The sequence below is a fragment of the Mus musculus genome, chromosome 18, assembly GCF_000001635.26.
Source record: "Mus musculus strain C57BL/6J chromosome 18, GRCm38.p6 C57BL/6J".
Taxonomy (NCBI): Eukaryota; Metazoa; Chordata; class Mammalia; order Rodentia; family Muridae; genus Mus; species Mus musculus.
Genome location: NC_000084.6, coordinates 56,883,916 through 56,901,857, shown reverse-complemented (window position 1 = coordinate 56,901,857; position 17,942 = coordinate 56,883,916). Strand labels below are relative to the sequence as shown.

Genomic DNA, 17,942 nt, shown 5'->3' with positions numbered 1-17,942 from the left:
TATAAGCTTCATGATCTTCTTCCCCAAAGGCCTAAATCCATGTGATGAGATAGTAGAACAAATGCCTACAGAGTCTGAATTTATTACTATTATATAAAGACATGACAAGATTAAAGTAAATTAATTTTTTTCTTTGCTTCCCTGGTCATCAGTTGGTAGTACTCCTGAAGGTGATATGAAGTGTGTGAAGTTTTTCCTATAAATATTGGGCTCTGCATAGGGGGCTAAAAATAAGCAGAGCAGGATGGAGAAATGGGCAAACATTATTGATCTGTGTTAGGACTATTTCTGCTTTAACGTTGCAAAAGGCACAGTGCAGCTTGGCAACCTATTTATAGAGAGCAGATATGCGATGCTATATATAGATGATAAAAATAAGGTGGGTCCTCAGGTAGATTTGAGGTTATATTAGGAAGTCAAACCAGAAGGAATCTCCCACAGAAAAAGGAAAAACAGAGTGCCCATAACATTTCTGGAGAACAAAGAGCCTAGAGTTGAGGGCCTTGATGGTGGACATGCCTCCCCTCCTAGAGTTGAGGGCCTTGATGGTGGACATGCCTCCCCTCCTAGAGTTGAGGGCCTTGATGGTGGACATGCCTCCCCTCCTAGAGTTGAGGGCCTTGATGGTGGACATGCCCCCCCTCCTAGAGTTGAGGGCCTTGATGGTGGACATGCCCCCCCTCCTAGAGTTGAGGGCCTTGATGGTGGACATGCCTCCCCTCCTAGAGTTGAGGGCCTTACTGGTGGACATGCCTCCCCTCCCCAGTGTGTGCCACCTCCAATTGTTGTTGGCCCTTAATAGCTACAAGCCAGCTTCCTGTGAGCAAGAGCTAAAACCAACATGAGCAACTCCAAGAGTCCTCTGCCCTTTCATCTTTGCAGCAAATGCTAACTCCCCAGTGGTATTTACTGTGTTTATATGCACATGTGTGTGAACATATACATGTTACATTAGTGAAGACGTGTACAAATGTGATGCTTTTGTTGGATCTTCCTTTGACATTCGATTCTCCATCCCTTGTTTGTAAATCGTTGTAATATTTATCCTCCATTCCTTCGCTACTATGATTTGCTTATGTCTCCAGTATCCCTAACTACTCATTCTTCTAGTTTCCCACCCCAGTCACCAACCTTCCCTCTCTGGTACTATTTTTTTTCCTTTTATTCCCATTATTGAATTGTCCATTCAATTCAACAAGCATTTTTTGTGAACACAAGGCACATGCTAGGTTCCAAGGCTGAAGAGCTAAATAAGATGGAAGCTCTGCTCCCTAGCTGCTCTGTCTGGAGAGGCTCGCATTCATTGTTCTGTTCTCTTCTCTACTCTGATTATTGATTGCTCCCTCCAGGCAGAGTTTCTTCCAGCACACTCCATTGTAGAAACAGCTAAGCATGGGACTGGTGGAAGTTAATTTCATCTGAAACTCCTGATTATGTCTGATTTACAAACTGGGCTTTAGAAAGAAGCTCACCCAGCCTGGGGGAAAATGGGGTGGGGAGGTACAAGTAGCCATGGAATTCTGTGTAGGTGAACCATGCCACAGGGAGACTAATGGGCCCAGCCACCTCTGAATACCTGAGTGATGCTGTTTCACTCAAGGCAAAGCTGCCCAGGCTCTGGAAAAATGGTTTCTAAGTAGTTCCCTCTTCATGCCAATGCAGCACTGGAATGTTGAAATAACTAATCATCTTTACATTCATTACAGAAAATAAACCCTGACTAACCATAATAACAACTGACTCCAATTTGGAGCTGGTGAAATTGCTGTTCTTCTCTATGCCCATCTCTTTTGCTTAGATATTTTATGCATATGAGTTTCTTTGCCCGTGCAAATGTAAGGACCATCATACTTCTTTCAGCGAGAGAACCACCATGAACAGAGGTAGGTAGGTATGTTTTTCATAGTCACAAACTATGCCAGTTGTATGTAGGCCAGGCTTAAGTGGTGAGGAAGGAACTTAAACGAGCATTTAAATATAACTCTCATCTCTATTGCTGAGTCTTCTGGTAATCAGCAGACAAGTGTTATTAGGGCTGAGATAATGCACGATCTTTTCCCCTAAAGGCCATGTGGTATGGCTGGAATTCTTAACCAGTTTCATCACTCGCCACAGAGTTAACATCTTCCTGGTAGCTGGCGTGGTTTCCCAGCTTCATTCTTGAAATCCTTATGAGCCATGTCATTCTTCAAAAAGTCCTTCCAGCTTTTCCTCAGTCTTCCCGTTTCCCACTCTAAATCCTTAGGAATGTGTCGCTATGTGCAGTGTCCATTCTGTAGGGTTCCAAGTGGCATACATCCAAATGATTACAGCTGTTTTCCTTGAGTTCCATATAAAAGGATTCATTCTTGCCTTTCCAGAGTGCAGTGGTGGTGTGAGGGCTCTCAGTCTAACATATCCAAATGTCCCTCGTCCCCATAGATACATACTCAGGGCCTTATTACTGGGACAAATTCACCATGATCTATTTGTATTTTCCTGGACACCCTGGTCACTGGTTGCTATAAAGAATGGTAGATTATACAGTGACAAGAAAGGGAAGCAAAGCAGCCAACATGGCCACTGCTGTAGTTCAGGTAAGACTAGAGAGTGGTTTGGGTAAGGTGATGGCAGCAGGGATGAAGAGAAATTATTTCAGTGTAATGGAACAAACAAGACCTGGTAATAGGTTGGAGATGTGGGCTGAAGAATAGAAAGAAAGCAAAGATGACCCCAAGTTTTAGGCCTGAGTGTCTAGCCATATGATGGTATGGTAGGAGAGGCAGGTTTTATGCGTATGATTTAAACCATATTAAGTTGTAGTACTTTGTACACAGCTGTAAAGTTCAGGCATATACATAATTTGTGTCTGAAGACTTTAGAATATCTGAACAGAAAGAGGCGTCATCTAGTTAGTCAGCTCTAGGGATTCTGTTCTGTTTTGTTTTGATAACCAGTATTTTCTTGTTTTAATGTTTTCAATAATGGATAAAATGCATATGTTATTTGTATTTTTATAACAGGGTTGACTTTATTTTTAAATGTTTTTAATTGAAATAGAATTATAAACACCAGCAAACACAGAAGTGGATGCTCACAGTCAGCTATTGGATGGATCACAGGGCCCCCAATGGAGGAGCTAGAGAAAGTAGCCAAGGAGCTAAAGGGATCTGCAACCCTATAGGTGGAACAACATTATGAACTAACCAGTACCCCGGAGCTCTTGACTCTAGCTGCATATGTATCAAAAGATGGCCTAGTCGGCCATCACTGGAAAGAGAGGCCCATTGGACTTGCAAACTTTATATGCCCCAGTACAGGGGAACGCCAGGGCCAAAACATGGGAAGGGGTGGGTAGGGAAGTGGTGGGGAGGGTATGGGGGACTGTTGGGATAGCATTGAAAATGTAATTGAGGAAAATATGTAATAAAAAATATTTTTAAAAAGAATTATAAACACCATAAGGCTTTTTAAGAGGACAACTTGAGAGACACAAGTCAGTACAGTGTCTCGTTTACTCATAGATGGTTATAAATGCCTGTGTTCTGCCCTGTTAGTGAAGGGACTCCAAAGGTCTCTGCTTTAGTGATCCTGTCAAGTGAATGGACTCAGCAGCATCTGCTCCTCCTTCATCCTTCCCTGTTTCTCCTTTCTGTGTGAGATCTGGGCCTGTTAGATTTATCTGAGCATTTAGAATTATTGAGAGATCTGAGAGCCTTTGGCTCTGTTGACATCTAACTCAGTGAGTAAGTTACTTAGTCACCCAGACCAATGGACTCTGTGGATTAGATCTGATCTGTCATACCACTTGAGGCCCTAAAGTTGTTTCTCCTATCAGTGAGAAGCAGTGTATGAGAGTAAGCATTTGAGGGCGGGGATGCCCAGGGAACATGTTTCCAAGAGATTCTTGTTGAAGGAAGATTGATGAGGGAGCTATGCAAAAGGGGAACAGAAATAGCATAATCAAGGTTGCTTAAATGATGTTAAAGGTCTCTCTCAACTCACTAGTGAGAATTTAACTTAAGATCATGAATATTAAAAGACATGTAACAGCCCTTTGAAAACTGAGCTTTAGCCTGACTTTAAGGTATTATTACTATTTTGCTTTGTTTCCATAATTTGGCTTTGATGGAACAAGCAGATATCTATCTGCTATGAGACATCAGTACGTGCTCTTGGGAGAAAGCCAAAAGGACAAAGCCCCATTTGTTATAGTTCCACCATTAAGTCTTATAATAATAGTCACTCAGTATATTTGTTGAGTGAATATGTTATACCATATATGTTACTTCTAGAAAAGTCTACCATATGGAAGCAAATCACTTTTTTTGAAACTACACCTTTACTTGAGGCTCCCTTGAAGTGACCAAGTACCAGACAGAATACCAAAGACTAGTTCAGCTTGAGAAACATTACTAAGGTGAATGGGTGGGATAGTGATACTGTCATGGAGGTGAATTGCTAACTGGGAGTAGATCAGTGTGGATCAAATCAGAATGTCAGGGAGACAGCAGAATTGGGGAACAAGGATAAAGTTTGAAACTCAGAAGCACGGGATGCAGGACTTAGCTCTGTACACAGACTCCATGTCTCCAAGAGGCAGGGTGCTCAGGAAGTTGTGCTGGGCTGGATGGCTCTAATGCATTCACTGAAAGCCGGTTAGGGCATAATTGCCATACAAATGGGCATTGTGTAAGAAAACAGAAACCTGCCATCTGGGTAGGGGAAGAAAAAGGACATGCTTTCTACACTGTCTTATTAAAGAAGTTCCTATGCAGTTGCCAATATTTTGTTTTTGCCCCAGCTGAGTCCCATAACTTACAGACTTGCCAGTATTTCAGGATCAATATAAAAATTCCTGTTGTTTTGCTGACTTAGGTATTCACTGAAGGATTGTGTGGGAGGCAGACCTGAAAAGCAATTATGTGGAAAGTACAGTATGCTGTGTCTCCTTGAGGGCTGATGAGGAGCTTGCCAGGGACCTCTGGGGCTTGGCATGCATGTGTTAGTCCTGATGTCTGTGGCCTGTGCTGAGTCTCCAGTTCTCTCTCTCTCTCTCTCTCTCTCTCCCTCTCTCTCTCTCTCTCTCTCTCTCTCTCTGTGTGTGTGTGTGTGTGTGTGTGTGTGTACATGCACGCATGTGTACACACAATCACTGTAGCACACATGTGGAGGTCAGAGAACAGCATTAGGAGTCAATTCTCTCCTACTATGTAGTCTGGGGATCAAGCTAGAGTCATCAAACGTGGTGCAGCAAGCTTTAGTCCCGGAGCCATCTTGCCAGCCCAGTTTTCATTGTAATCTATGACTTAGAGCTTCTCAAGTAACCTCCATAGACTTGGGGGCTTTTCTCTCTCAGCGAATCTCTGTGGTGTCTCAGTTTGTTGTGACACAGTCTGAGGATTGGGAGAGAGGGAGGTTGGTACAAGGGAATAAGTGAGACTTCTGTCATTTAAATGATGAATTTCTGCAGAATATCTTTATGATCACTTTCCAAAACAACTGGCTGTGCTTCTCAGTGATAGTAATACTAGAGTCTGGTTAACTCTCCAAGAGCCAAGTCTACACTGTCAGCGTAATCAGTCTGATATATCAAATGGACAAAAATGTTATGGCTGACCTAATATAATTTCTCAAGAGAGAAAGAGAGGAGAGATTGAGTTTGAGTGAAGGGAGCAAAAGAATGTTATCAAAAAAAAAGAAGGAAGGAAGGAAGGGAGGGAGGGAGGGAGGGAGGGAGGGAGGGAGGGAGGGAGGAAAAGAAAGTGCCCAGTCACTTTGAGGTAAAGTGGGTTTAGAAGCTAGTCTAAACAGATTATTACGCCATTTCTATTAGAAATAGGATCTAAGGGCTGGAGAGATGTTCCATGGTTAAGAGAAGTTCCTTAATCGGTGTTTTCTCACTAAAGCCATTTCATCATGACTCTTAAGTCACTTTATTTCCATCTTTAAAGCCTTTGTTCCAAAGTTATATATGTTTATGACTGGAAGGGATTGGGATTTTTCAGTTTCAAAAGGATCTGGGGATTCCACCCCTCCTTGTTTCTGGTACTAACTGATTCTGAAACAGAATTGAGAAAGGTCTTATATCTGTGTGTTTAGAATCAGATCCTCAGAAGTGAGGTGGAAGAATCCGGAATCTTTCTCAAGGATCATGTCAAGCAGATTCACTGACTCTTGGTCAAATCACTGAAAAGGATATGTATCTTATTCCCCAAACTCAGGGAAATGAGAAAAATCAAAAGCCAGGTACAGTGGCACAGACCTATAAACAAAGCTTCCAGGAGACTGAGGCAAAAGAATTGAGAATTCCAGGTTAGCCTGAGCTACATAGAAAAACCCTATCTACCACAAGACCTACAGAGTCAACTAACCTGGGCTCATTGGGGCTCAGAGACATCAATCAAAGAGCATGCAGGGGCTGAGCCTAGGACCCCTACACATTTGTAGCAGATGTGCAGCTTGGTCTTCATATGGATTCCCTAACAATTGGAGTGGGAGCTGTATCTGACTCTGTTGCCTGCCATTGGACCCCCTTCCCCTAACTGTACTGCCTGGTTGGTCCTCAGTGGGAGAGAATGGGCTTATTCCTTCTGGGACCAGCTATCCCAGGGTGGTGTGGTACCCTAGTGGGGCTTCCCCTTCTCTGAGAAGGAGGGAAAAGGGTAGTAGGGGAGGGATTTGTAAAGATGGGACTGGGAGGAAAGGAGGGAGGAGGGCTGTGATCAAGATGTAAACTGAATAAACAAATTATTGATGAAAAAAGAAAAATAATATCCCTGTCTAAAAAAAAATAAATACGTAACAAATTAGTATTCCTCTGTAAACATGCAGTCTTCTAGACAGCTTCATCTCCCTTTCTTAGTTTCTTACCTCCGTCTTATGTATGCATATTTCCCTGACTCTGGGCAGTTTCTTACACATCCTATGGTCTCTTGCGGTCACTAGCCTGAGATCCGTTCATCACACTGTTTAACAGTGAGCCAGTTCTCTAGCACCAAAATTCCTTTCTGGTTCAGTGGTTTCCATCCATGCCCATGCCAAGAAATCTTGATGTAGTCCTAGAGTACAGAAGGGCATCCAGTCTCCTTGGGCAGCATTCCAGCCCCTCTGGAGTGAGTCCTTACCCCCTCTGCCTTCCCTTCCTTGTCACATGAAAAGCTAACTGTGTATTCCTCCTGTCTTCTCATTCTGCCATCTACTTGTCTTTCTTCTGCTTTGGCATTCCGAACCTGTCCTCCCCTCTACGATGGAAGTTCTCTCTGACTGACTAGCTGTATTGTGCATTCTTACCAGGTCTGTTGCCTCTCTGCATCTAAACTTCTCACCACACTTAAGTGTTAGTTGCTCAAGGATTGGGCGGTAACATCAGTAGCCACTATTAAGCTAAGCTTCTTGCTTGTTTATTTAGTGCGTGTGCATGTGCGTGTGTGTGTGTGTGTGTGTGTGTGTGTGTGTGTACATGGGAGCACATGCCCATAATATGTGTGTGTGTGTGTGTGTGTGTGTGTGTGTGTACATGGGAGCACATGCCCATGACATGTGTGTGTGTGTGTGTGTGTGTGTGTGTGTGTGTGTGTGTGTACATGGGAGCACATGCCCATGACATACATGGAGAGGCCAGAGGAGGAGGATTGGTCTCCTCCTTCATCACTATAACTTATTCCTTAAGATAGAGTCTCTCACTGAACCTGGAAACATAGTGTTTTACAGCGTGGCTGGCTGGTCATCAGGCCTCAACAATCTCGCTGTCTTTGCAACCCTTGCCTCAGCACGGAGATTACAGTCCTGTGTACCGTGCACAGCTTTTTGTGGGTACTGAAGATCTGAAAACAGATCCTCATTTGGGGGAGGAAGCACTCCTCCAGAGGCATCGCCCCAACCCTAAGCTAAAGTGAAGTTTGACTTCCATCACTTAATAGCACCCTCACGAATAGTTTTCAGATGGTGATTCAGGCTAGCCCCAGAAAGTACTTGTTAGCATTCTGCATTATACAGTGTAATTTTAAAAGCAAACTCAAGCAGGCACCAGTCTGTTCTCTCTGAGACTTCACCTTCATGTGCTGTGGCTGTGAAAGACAGGAGAAGATCACAGTGTATCCCATTAACTTCATCTTCAGACACTTGCAGAACAGCTCCCAGATGCAGGTGTAGCTCTGTGGATATATGAATTTGCAGAGAGACAGGCTGTACTATTGGTCTGGACAGGAATGTGAAGCTCATAGTGGATGATGCAGATGTTCATTCTAAAAGTCAAGAAAACAACTGGGTCAGGTCATGCTCAGGGGAGATAACGTTCTACAGCCAAGTCATCTCCAGAGATGCTCAGTGAAGTGAGAAAATGCTGAGAAGCCACTGCAGTGTTTTAGGTTGGGAGGTTAGTTCTAAAACACTCACGCATGTTGTTTCAATTACCCTGATGCTATTAACAGATGACGATAAATGCTCTCAGATTGGTTTTAGTAATAAACAGTTACAGAAGGATATGAATTGAGTAGTAAACGTTTCTCTCCTGCCTCTCATTATTTTCCTTCCCAGCTATAACCAACAACCAATATTAGCATTTGTATGTGCTCTTCTCTTACCGTGTATGCAGATGTAGTAGGAGCCTGTTACATTCTTCTCGACTCTGGTTTTTAACTAATTTATACTGGATACCTTTTTCTCTCTTCCCACTATTTTTTTTCTTCTTCTTACTGGCTCTGTTTAATTCATCATGTATAAATAATCAATTTTTGATTTTAGCATCTTTCTGCTGAACATGTAGGTAATATCCAGGTTTTGGTTAGCAATGGTAATGCTGGAGCAAAGGCCCTCCTGAATTTCAGCGCTTTTGTTGACATCCCTCCACCAGGAGATTGAAGATCCTAGATGCATAGTCCCTGGTACAAGCAAGTGCCTCGGTCTCTCTCTAAGTGCCCCACCAATATGTCCTCTCTTCCCTTTCCTGTTTTTCTCAGAATCAGCTCTGCACATCCCCAGGCTTGGCCACAAGCAGTACAGCGCCACCTGAGCCCCCTGCTGGAATGCCCTAGTGAAAAATGTGGGGGACTCAGAAAGTGAGGTTGTAGCAAGAATGAGTCATCAGGACCCCTGGCCTATTGTCTGCTGAAAGTTGCTCTATTAAAGCTGTGTAATGATTTCTTAATTGCCAAATCAGATTATTGGCTCTGTTATGCCAGCATTTTGGCCATGCTGCAAAATTTAGAATTGTTTATTATCCCATCACTAGTGCTTCTCTTCCGCATTAATTGTAGAGTCTGAGATTTATGGAGAAATGCAGAGGCTTGAGGCCCAAAGACATTGAATTTGGGGAGAAATTTTTTTTAAATACCCATGATTTCCAGGTTCCTCCAACATAGCAGATAATGGATTGCTTAAACAAATATGAACTTGAGCTATGCAAAGCATGAAATGTCCAATCACATACCTTATCTATTCATGAAGGACCCGTTGTAAATTGTGCCTTATGAGTCTGCTCCAGTCCCCTCCCCTGGCTGTCTTGACAGTGTACTCGTAGGTTTCTAAAGCATCACACTCTGCTTCCATTGACAGGATCTGAGTAGCCATGGCAGCTGCTGAAGGCCAAGCCTTTAACTTGTTCCTGTTGACAGCCCTTAGCATTTATTTCTGTATAGGTATTTCTCCACTTATGCTTGACTGATTTATATGTTAGGGGAAGGATGGGGAAAAATAAAACTTAAAATTCAAGTCATAGCCGTTCAAAATTGAGACCATATATAATGGTTTTGGCATATTTCTCTGCTAAAATACTAACTGTAGAAATATTCTATGAGAATGTCACAAAGTAGCTGGGCAGTGGTGGCGCACGCCTTTGATCCCAGCACTTGGGAGGCAAAGGCAGGCGGATTTCTGAGTTCCAGGCCAGCCTGGTCTACAGAGTGAGTTCCAGGACAGCCAGGGCTACACAGAGAAACCCTCTCTCGAAAAATCAAAAGAGAAAGGGAGAGGGGGAGAGAGAAAGGGAGAGGGGGAGAGAGAGAGAGAGAGAGAGAGAGAGAGAGAGAGAGAGAGAGAGAGAATGTCACAAAGTTAGAGGGTCCCCCTACCTCTCTGTGCTGTGTCCAGACAAAGTAATAAGGATTAATTTGCTTCATCATGCACAGCAGGCTCAGATTCTCAGTCTGAAATGACCTCTTGTTTCCCATGATTGTGAAAGCATTGACATCCAGGCAGACTCTATACAAAGGAACATATGAGCACCTTGCAAATTTCAGTTTCCTAATACCTGAAGCCTCATGAGGAGCAGACTTGACACTCTCCAGGGCTGTTGGCACAGGACACTTACACACTAGTGCACTCGGTAAACAGTGTCAGAGAAGGACGAGGTGCCTGCCTTTGAGAGGCTTCCACCTCCAGCTCTCAAGACAAGGGCTGCAGATCTTGATGAAGGTGGGAAGCTAACTTGTTTTGAGGTCTGTGACTCTCAACACTGAATAGTTTACACAGAGATTTCATTTTAGTTTATTGAGATATAACTTACCTGTCGTAAAATGCAACCTTTTTAGGGTATGTTATATGTTCTTTGACAAATATATATAGCCATATAACTATCAACACAATCCATAATTTTCTCCTGCCCTTTGGAGTCCATCCTCCTTCACTACCAACCTCTGTTCACTCTGACCTAGTTATGTTTGTTTGATAGTGGCAGTGGTGGTGGTGATTTGCTGTACTAGGGATCAAATCCAAGTCTTCCACATGATGAGTAAACATTCTACCACAGAGCTACATCTGCAGCTATCTGACATGTTTTCTAACTCTAGTGTTCTCCCTTTTCCAGTGAGTCATATACTGTGGATCATATGTATCCTGGTTTGAGTCTAGATTCTATCCCAAAGCCTTTTCATCTGAAGGGTGCCCATGTTATTGTGTATAACAATAGTTACTTCCTTTTCTATTTCTATGTAGTATTCTATTGTGGATCTACTCTTTATTTGGTGATCAGCTATAGGAAATTGGATTGTATTCAGATCTGACTCACTATTAATAATGCCACAATAAATATTCACATAACTTGGTGGTATTCTGCTTTGTTGAGACAGGGTCTCATAAAACTCAATCTGGCCTGTAACTCAACTATGTTGCTAAGGGTGATATTTAACATCCCATCTTCCCGCCTCCACCTCCTAATGCTATGATTACAGGTATTCACCATCACACTCAGTGTATGCTGGGAAAGGAACCCAGAGCTTCATGAATTAAAGACATAGTCTCTATATCTGAATTACACACCCACCCCTGCAAGCGATATGTGTGTGTGTGTGTGTGTGTGTGTGTGTGTGTGTGTGTGTGTGTGTGTGTACATATGTTGGTGTTTCTTTTATCAAGATGCCAAGAAATGGGCTGAGCAGTCTTGCAGATGAAAATCAACTTGCCTTTTTGCGGTAGAAAGGATTAGATGCAAAGCTTTACTGGTGAGCTTCCCTCCCAGATCTTTCTTTGAAACAAGGTCTACGTTGTCACAGCTAGCCTCAGATACACAGTCCTCCTGCCTCAGTGTTCTCAGTAGCTGTGACTACGTGTGTTGGCTAATTCAACTCTTATTTTAAAAGGGGGTGAAGAGAGAATGGGATCACACACCTAAATCAATACTGGAGAGTCTGAGCAGGAGAATTAGGTGTGATTCTATAAATAAAAACACGGGGTAGAGTGGGGAGAAACTACTGACTCTTCCATCATACCTGAACTATTTTTAATTTCTATAATATTGGTGAAAATTCTGAAGGTCTGTAATTAAGATGTAACTATCTACACTATTTTAGACCATCTCAGTAGATCACATCTACACTATTTTAGACCATCTCAGTAGATCACATGTTTGAGAGAGATTAAAAGGCACTTAAAGAGTTAAGTTAGGCTGTGTTGCCTCAGCTGCAGGTACTTTGAGGGTAGTAAGATGTGGAATAGGGTGGTAGACACCATCCCAACAGCTTATGCTTTTTATTTATACACGGAAGTTATTTTCTTCCTTAGAAAGGTTTAAAGAGAATTGGACTGTTAGGTGAGACTGTGCCCTAATATTCAGGGAAGATTGAAAAAGTCTTTCAGATGAACTAGGAAAATCTATTGGGTCTCATAAAGATTTCCCAGGCCCTTTGGGGAAATCACCAAAGGTGTGTCGTTGATTGCCTCTGAAGATGTCCTGTATTGGAAACTTGAAGATGGACATTCTTTAGCAGGGTGATACTTCCAACATACATTCACGTTCTCAATCGCCCAGGCCTACACTCTTTGACTTCTTCATCTGAAGTCTTTCAGCTTCTGAGCACCGGGGTGCTTTGCTTGTAAGACACCTTCTCTTCTGTGTTCCGTGTGCTAGCCTTATGGTTTCTTCTAGTTTGCTTTCTTGGTTGCAGTGATAAAACACAGAGTAAAACTCATTCAGGGAGGAAAGGATGTATTTGGTTTAAAGCTCCTCATCCCAATCCGTCATTGAGGGCAGGCGAGACAGGAACCTGTAGGCAAACACTGATGCAGACACCGTGGAGGAGTGCTGCTCACTGCCTCGTTCCCTGTGGCTTGCTCAGCCTGCTTTCGTGTATAGTCCAGAACCACCTGCTCAGGTGCGGCACTCCCACAGTGGGCTGAGCCTCCCACGTCTATAACTAATGTTAGGAAAAAAAAAGTGTCCCACATACTTGGCTTCAGGCCAGTCTAATAGAGGCAATCCCTCAGTTGAGGTTCCCTCTTCCCAGGTGTGTCAAGTTGGCAACACTAACAAACTTCTACCAGCACATAGTGAAAAGAGAGGGGTCTGGCCATGTCTTCTGTACCTGATCTAGGAACTTAGATCTTAATTCAAGAAGCATGTGTCTGAGTGCTGCTAAGCTATTGCTGTCGTCAGCATCTGCTATACTGAACAAAGAAATCAGCTCAAAAAACTGTTTGAGTGGAAGGTTTCTTCTTCCTGTGGTTAGTTGTGGGTTGTGGTGACCTGATCAATCTAGTCAGATGGCTGTCAAAAACAAGAAGATAAAGGCTTGTGGGCCCTCCATGTCCCTTGGTAACTTTCAGAGTTCTACAGTAACCAAATCAGCACCCTGACTTGGAAATCTGGATAGTAACCCCAAAAGCAGTTAACTAAAACATGGTGCTAATACCAAAATAATGAAGGACCCTGACTGAGGAAAATGTGAGACCTGAACTGCAGAATTCTGGGACTTTTATAGGTTTCTCATAACTGTGGTTTAGCCAAATAAAAGGGGGTGGAGACAACAGGAAAATTATTCTTTTCAGTGGGATTTTGCCTTAGGGAAATGCCCATTCAAACACCTGCCCATGAGCCACAGTGCCATATACACCACACCCTTCCCTGCCCACTCCCAGAGATGCCATGGGAGAGAGACCTCGCTCTCAGGCATCACTGGTGGGTTCTTGTGCTGCAGGCTAATTTAAGGCTCCTACTTTACAGTGTCACTTTGGACAGGGTGGTAGAGACCAAGAGGGGAGATGAAGAGGACTGTTTTGTTTTCAGCTCCTGATCTCACTACAGGAGAATGTTTTAGGGCTGAACTGTCAGAATGTGAGTGCTAAGGGAAGCTGGAAGAAGCAGTCACAGGTTTTGATTGTACCAAATGCCCAGAAATTTTGGAAGTCTTCACCTGGTATCAACTAAGCCTACCCAATACTGTGCCCTTTTATTATCTAGTAAATAATTTTCTCCGACTGCTTCTGTTTGTAGACCTAGTGAATTGTCCAACTTTTTATTTTCCACATGGCCTCAAAAATACTCAGTTGACAGAGCCTAGAGGTCAGTTCAGAAAGGAACAAAAGAACGTAAATGTCTTTGAGCATTATTGTGAGGCATAGGGAAAGTTCACAAAGGAATGCATTTGCCAAGGGAAGAATGCAGTGATGATGGATACAGGAAGAGAAAGGCATGGGTTAAAGAAGCTGAGGTACCACTTCATTTTAATAAACACAAGTTGATATGACTGTAGAAGACACCAAGGGGTGGCCATAATATAATAGGAATTGACGCTTAATTATCACTGATGAGCCTTAAGGATTATAATTAAAATATCCATACTGGTAGAACCAGTAAAATGTTCCCTTCTTTGAAAAGTGTTACAATGTATGGTTTGCTGGCTGAGAGGAGGACTCACTGAACACTCCACACACCTCATCCCCTTCTCAGCCGGAGGAGGGCTTAGAGATGACGTTGGTGCCCTAGTTTACACAGCTATTGGTCCGTTTTTGCACTTAGATTTTCACTGCACTGGCATTTATCCTCTAATGAGAATCACGCCATCATCAGGAGGAAGAAGGCAACTAACTATTGATGAATTTGGATCGCATGTATACAATTACAATAATAAAGATTTGATTTGGGGTGCTCTTCAGACTTTGGACTGTGAATGGCGTGTGATGAAGCAATTTTCTACTTTTTAGGATGCTGCACATTCATTTAGCTCGATAAAGTCATTGAGACTCATAGACTGGTGCTAAGACTATAGCAGAATGTAAACAAACAGTTGTCATGATCTTATTCTGCCATTCAGAAATCCAATGCTTTTAAAATTTTTATCTCCAGTCCCATCAAACTGGCAAAAGGTAATTCTCGACATACTGAGGGGGCCCGATGATCAACTGGCAGTGTGGTATCCTTGTGAAAAGCAAAAATGACCTGGCTGTCCTGTGATTTTTAAGATCAAGGTTTGAAACTTGTAATTGTAATATTTAGGCCTATATACACTCACCCCAGATTATAGTCCTCGGAGTGCTGTGTACTGCATGCTGAATGATCTGAGGAAGTGGTTACATTAACAAGGCAGGGTTTGATGTGTATGCAGTGCTCGCTTTCCACGGAGAGAAGAGCTTTGAGTTGGGATTAAATAGTGAATTGATTTGACTTGGGGAAAGTCAGAAAAATCTCTAGCTAAAACTGAGCATAGTTTTTCAGATTACCCTATTTCTTAGTTTTCTTTCTGTTGTTGTGATTTAAAAAAAAAAAAAAAAAAAAAAAAAAAAAAAAACCCATACCGGACCAAAAGCAACTTGAGGAGGAAAGGGTTCATTTTATCTTACAGCTCCTAATCCTGGTCCATCTGAGGGAAGCTACACAGGGCCATAACATGGAGGCAGGAACTGAAGCAGCCATCAGGGAGGCACCCTGCTTGCTGACTTCCTCCCCAAAGCTTGTTCAGCCTGCTTTCTTATACCACCCAGGACCAGAGGTGGCCCCAACTCCAGTGAGTCAGGCCCTCCCACATCAATAATTAATCAAGAGAACTCCCTACAGACTTGCCTGCGGGCAATCTGATGGCAGCATTTTCTCAATTGAGATTCCTCTTTTCACATGACCCTAGCTTGTGTCAAGTTGACAGAAATCTAACCAGGAGACCTTTAAATTGCAATTTGAGTACCTTGTGCTTGGTGTGTTCCCCTACAGTATTGTGATTTGTTCTTCAATGACCTTACCATTTGGAGATATAGCTTATACTTTAGATTTTGCTTGCTATCTTGCCAAAATAAGTGTTACTGTGTTTCAAGATCGATTTTTCCCCTCTCCTTCAATTTTTTTTAAGAAAGTTAAAAAATCATATCTGAATCATAGTCTGTATTTTGGCATAAAACTTGGGATATCTTTTTCTTCATGTTGTTTCCAGCACAACTCTGGATAATGAATACTGAGTGCAGTTAACTAAATCCCAGCCAGCCCACTCAAAGCCCTTGGACTTCAGACACAAATAAATCCCTGATGTAAACTCTGTCTGGGCTCCTAACTATATTTGAGTACTTGTCTTCAACATGGAAACTCAGCATCTATTCTTTTTCACAAAAGGGCATTCTGGGAGTTAAGAGCTCATGTTGTTAATTTGTGTGGCATCCTAGCTCATATGTCATTTGCATCTTATCCTTGGTGTCACCTCACAAATTATAAGACTTTAATAACAAATGTATTTTCACTTTGAGATTATACATGCATTTGATAAAAAATAACGCCTCGCTAACACTCAGGAGAGCACTGAACAGGATAGAAGCCACAAGCCCAGAAGGATGTGCTGTGTCACTCCAAAGAGAAGAGTGTGCAAACTTGCATATCCCCCAGCTTTCAAGCTCTTTGTTGCATAGCTGGCCTATTTGTTTCCATTCTCTGAGATTCTCTAGTACTTCATCACTTTTAGAGTCTCGCTGGTACGATTTTTCTTAGTGCTGTTACTCTAACAGGAAACAGTTGGGGCTTCTCAGTGCTGAAGAGAGAGATCTTGGGCTTCCATCATTGTTTAGTGTGCTACCAAAGAAGTGGGACTCAAATTCACACAATGGGCTTGCGTAAATTAATCAGAGAGTCATCCTTCACTGCTCTTTGGATTGCCTTAACGTTTTCTGTTTCAAACAGCTACGTCACTTGATTAAAACAATGTTAAATTACAGAACAAAACCTCCCTGTGAGGGTCTGGTGAGACAGCTTGTGGGTAAGACTGCCTGCTGCCAAGCCAGGTGACTTCTCTTTAGTCCCTGACTGAAGGAGAATACAAACTCCTCCTGGTTGTCTTCTGACTTCCACACAGGAGCTGTAGTCCCCTTTCCTAGGACATTGGTCTCTGATAACGAATCCGTGCAGGTGGGTGCCGTCCAATAATGTTATTATTATTTAGTAATAATAACTTGGCCAATAATAACAAGGAATGGGCAGCTTACCTTTTGTTTCCTTATATTATGTTTCGCCCTTCCTAGGTTGGTATTTATTTTAATTATTCTATTGGTCACCTTTATACCTTAATAAAGAGTTCTAAGCCTTAGCACCCTGCCCTGTCCACTTCTGTGGTTTACCGGTGTCTCTCCATTCTGTTGGATGAAGCGTGAATCTGCACTTTTGGAATGGAGCATGAATTTTCGTCAGCATCTTATGTGTCCCGGTATCCTGCTTCATGACTTACTTGGTTTTTCTTTTTGATGCTTCAGTTTTGCTTTTAAATAAGAGTGACAAGTTTTGAATACCTATTCATATTTAATAACAAGGGGTTTGGGCCTTATTTTTCTTTATAGATGGTGTGGGTTTCCCCGTGCTATTCTGTGCCGTAGATCTGATTTCCTGTTATTGTTGCCCATGAATAGGAAGTCTGTGGAGAACTTTGATCTTGGTCATTTCACTGTAGGATCAACTGAGAGTAGGCTGGAATTCAGAAGGTCCAGATATCACGGGGTAAGGGTGTTTACATGTCCTCTGGCCCTTACATTAATCTTTGTGTTTTGGTCTAATTTGGGACTTAGAGACAAGTTACAAAACAGTTTAGAATTTCTGTGCATCTCTCCCACAGCTTCACTTAATATTAATACCTTCTAGACATTTTTAAAAGTTTCTTTAGAAATATAATTCTCATATTTTTTCCTCTCAAGTGCAATCCTGGTGTGGGGGCCAAGGCATGTGAGAGGGCAGCGGAGTGAGAAATGTCCACGGCCCAGTAGGCTTTGGGCAGACATTAGTTCCCTCTTCGCTTTTCCACCCCAATTCATAACCCCAGTCCACTGCGGCTGCGCAGTGTGCGTGGAGTGCTGGTGACGACACATGGTTCCCAGTCTCCACTGCAGCTGCGCAGTGCGCGTGGAGTGCTGCTGACACATGGTTCCCAGTCTCCACTGCAGCTGCGCAGTGTGCGTGGAGTGCTGGTGACGACACATGGTTTCCAGTCTCCACTGCAGCTGCGCAGTGCGCGTGGAGTGCTGCTGACACATGGTTCCCAGTCTCCACTGCAGCTGCGCAGTGCGCGTGGAGTGCTGCTGACACATGGTTCCCAGTCTCCACTGCAGCTGCGCAGTGTGCGTGGAGTGCTGGTGACACATGTGCGCAGTGCGCGTGGAGTGCTGCTGACACATGGTTAGGCAGCCACACCTACATTCTCAGTCTTGCATTTCTCTCCTGTATACTCTAGGCTTTTACATTGTTTGTCTATCTCAGTCAGTTTTCTCCAGAGAGAGAAAGTGAAAATAAAAGA

General features: G+C 42.9%; 1 protein-coding gene across 3 annotated transcripts in view, besides 1 other annotated feature; it reads left to right on the top strand.

Annotated features, from left to right (window-relative positions):
* Window positions 1-17,942, top strand: part of Marchf3 (membrane associated ring-CH-type finger 3) — a 163,800-nt gene that overhangs the window by 23,658 nt on the left and 122,200 nt on the right. The window lies entirely within an intron of this gene.
* Window positions 2,867-4,940: an enhancer, noted in NCBI's record as "VISTA enhancer mm109". NCBI's record gives its function as "enhancer in: heart[3/11]" and the evidence as "EXISTENCE:transgenic organism evidence [ECO:0001131][PMID:17130149]".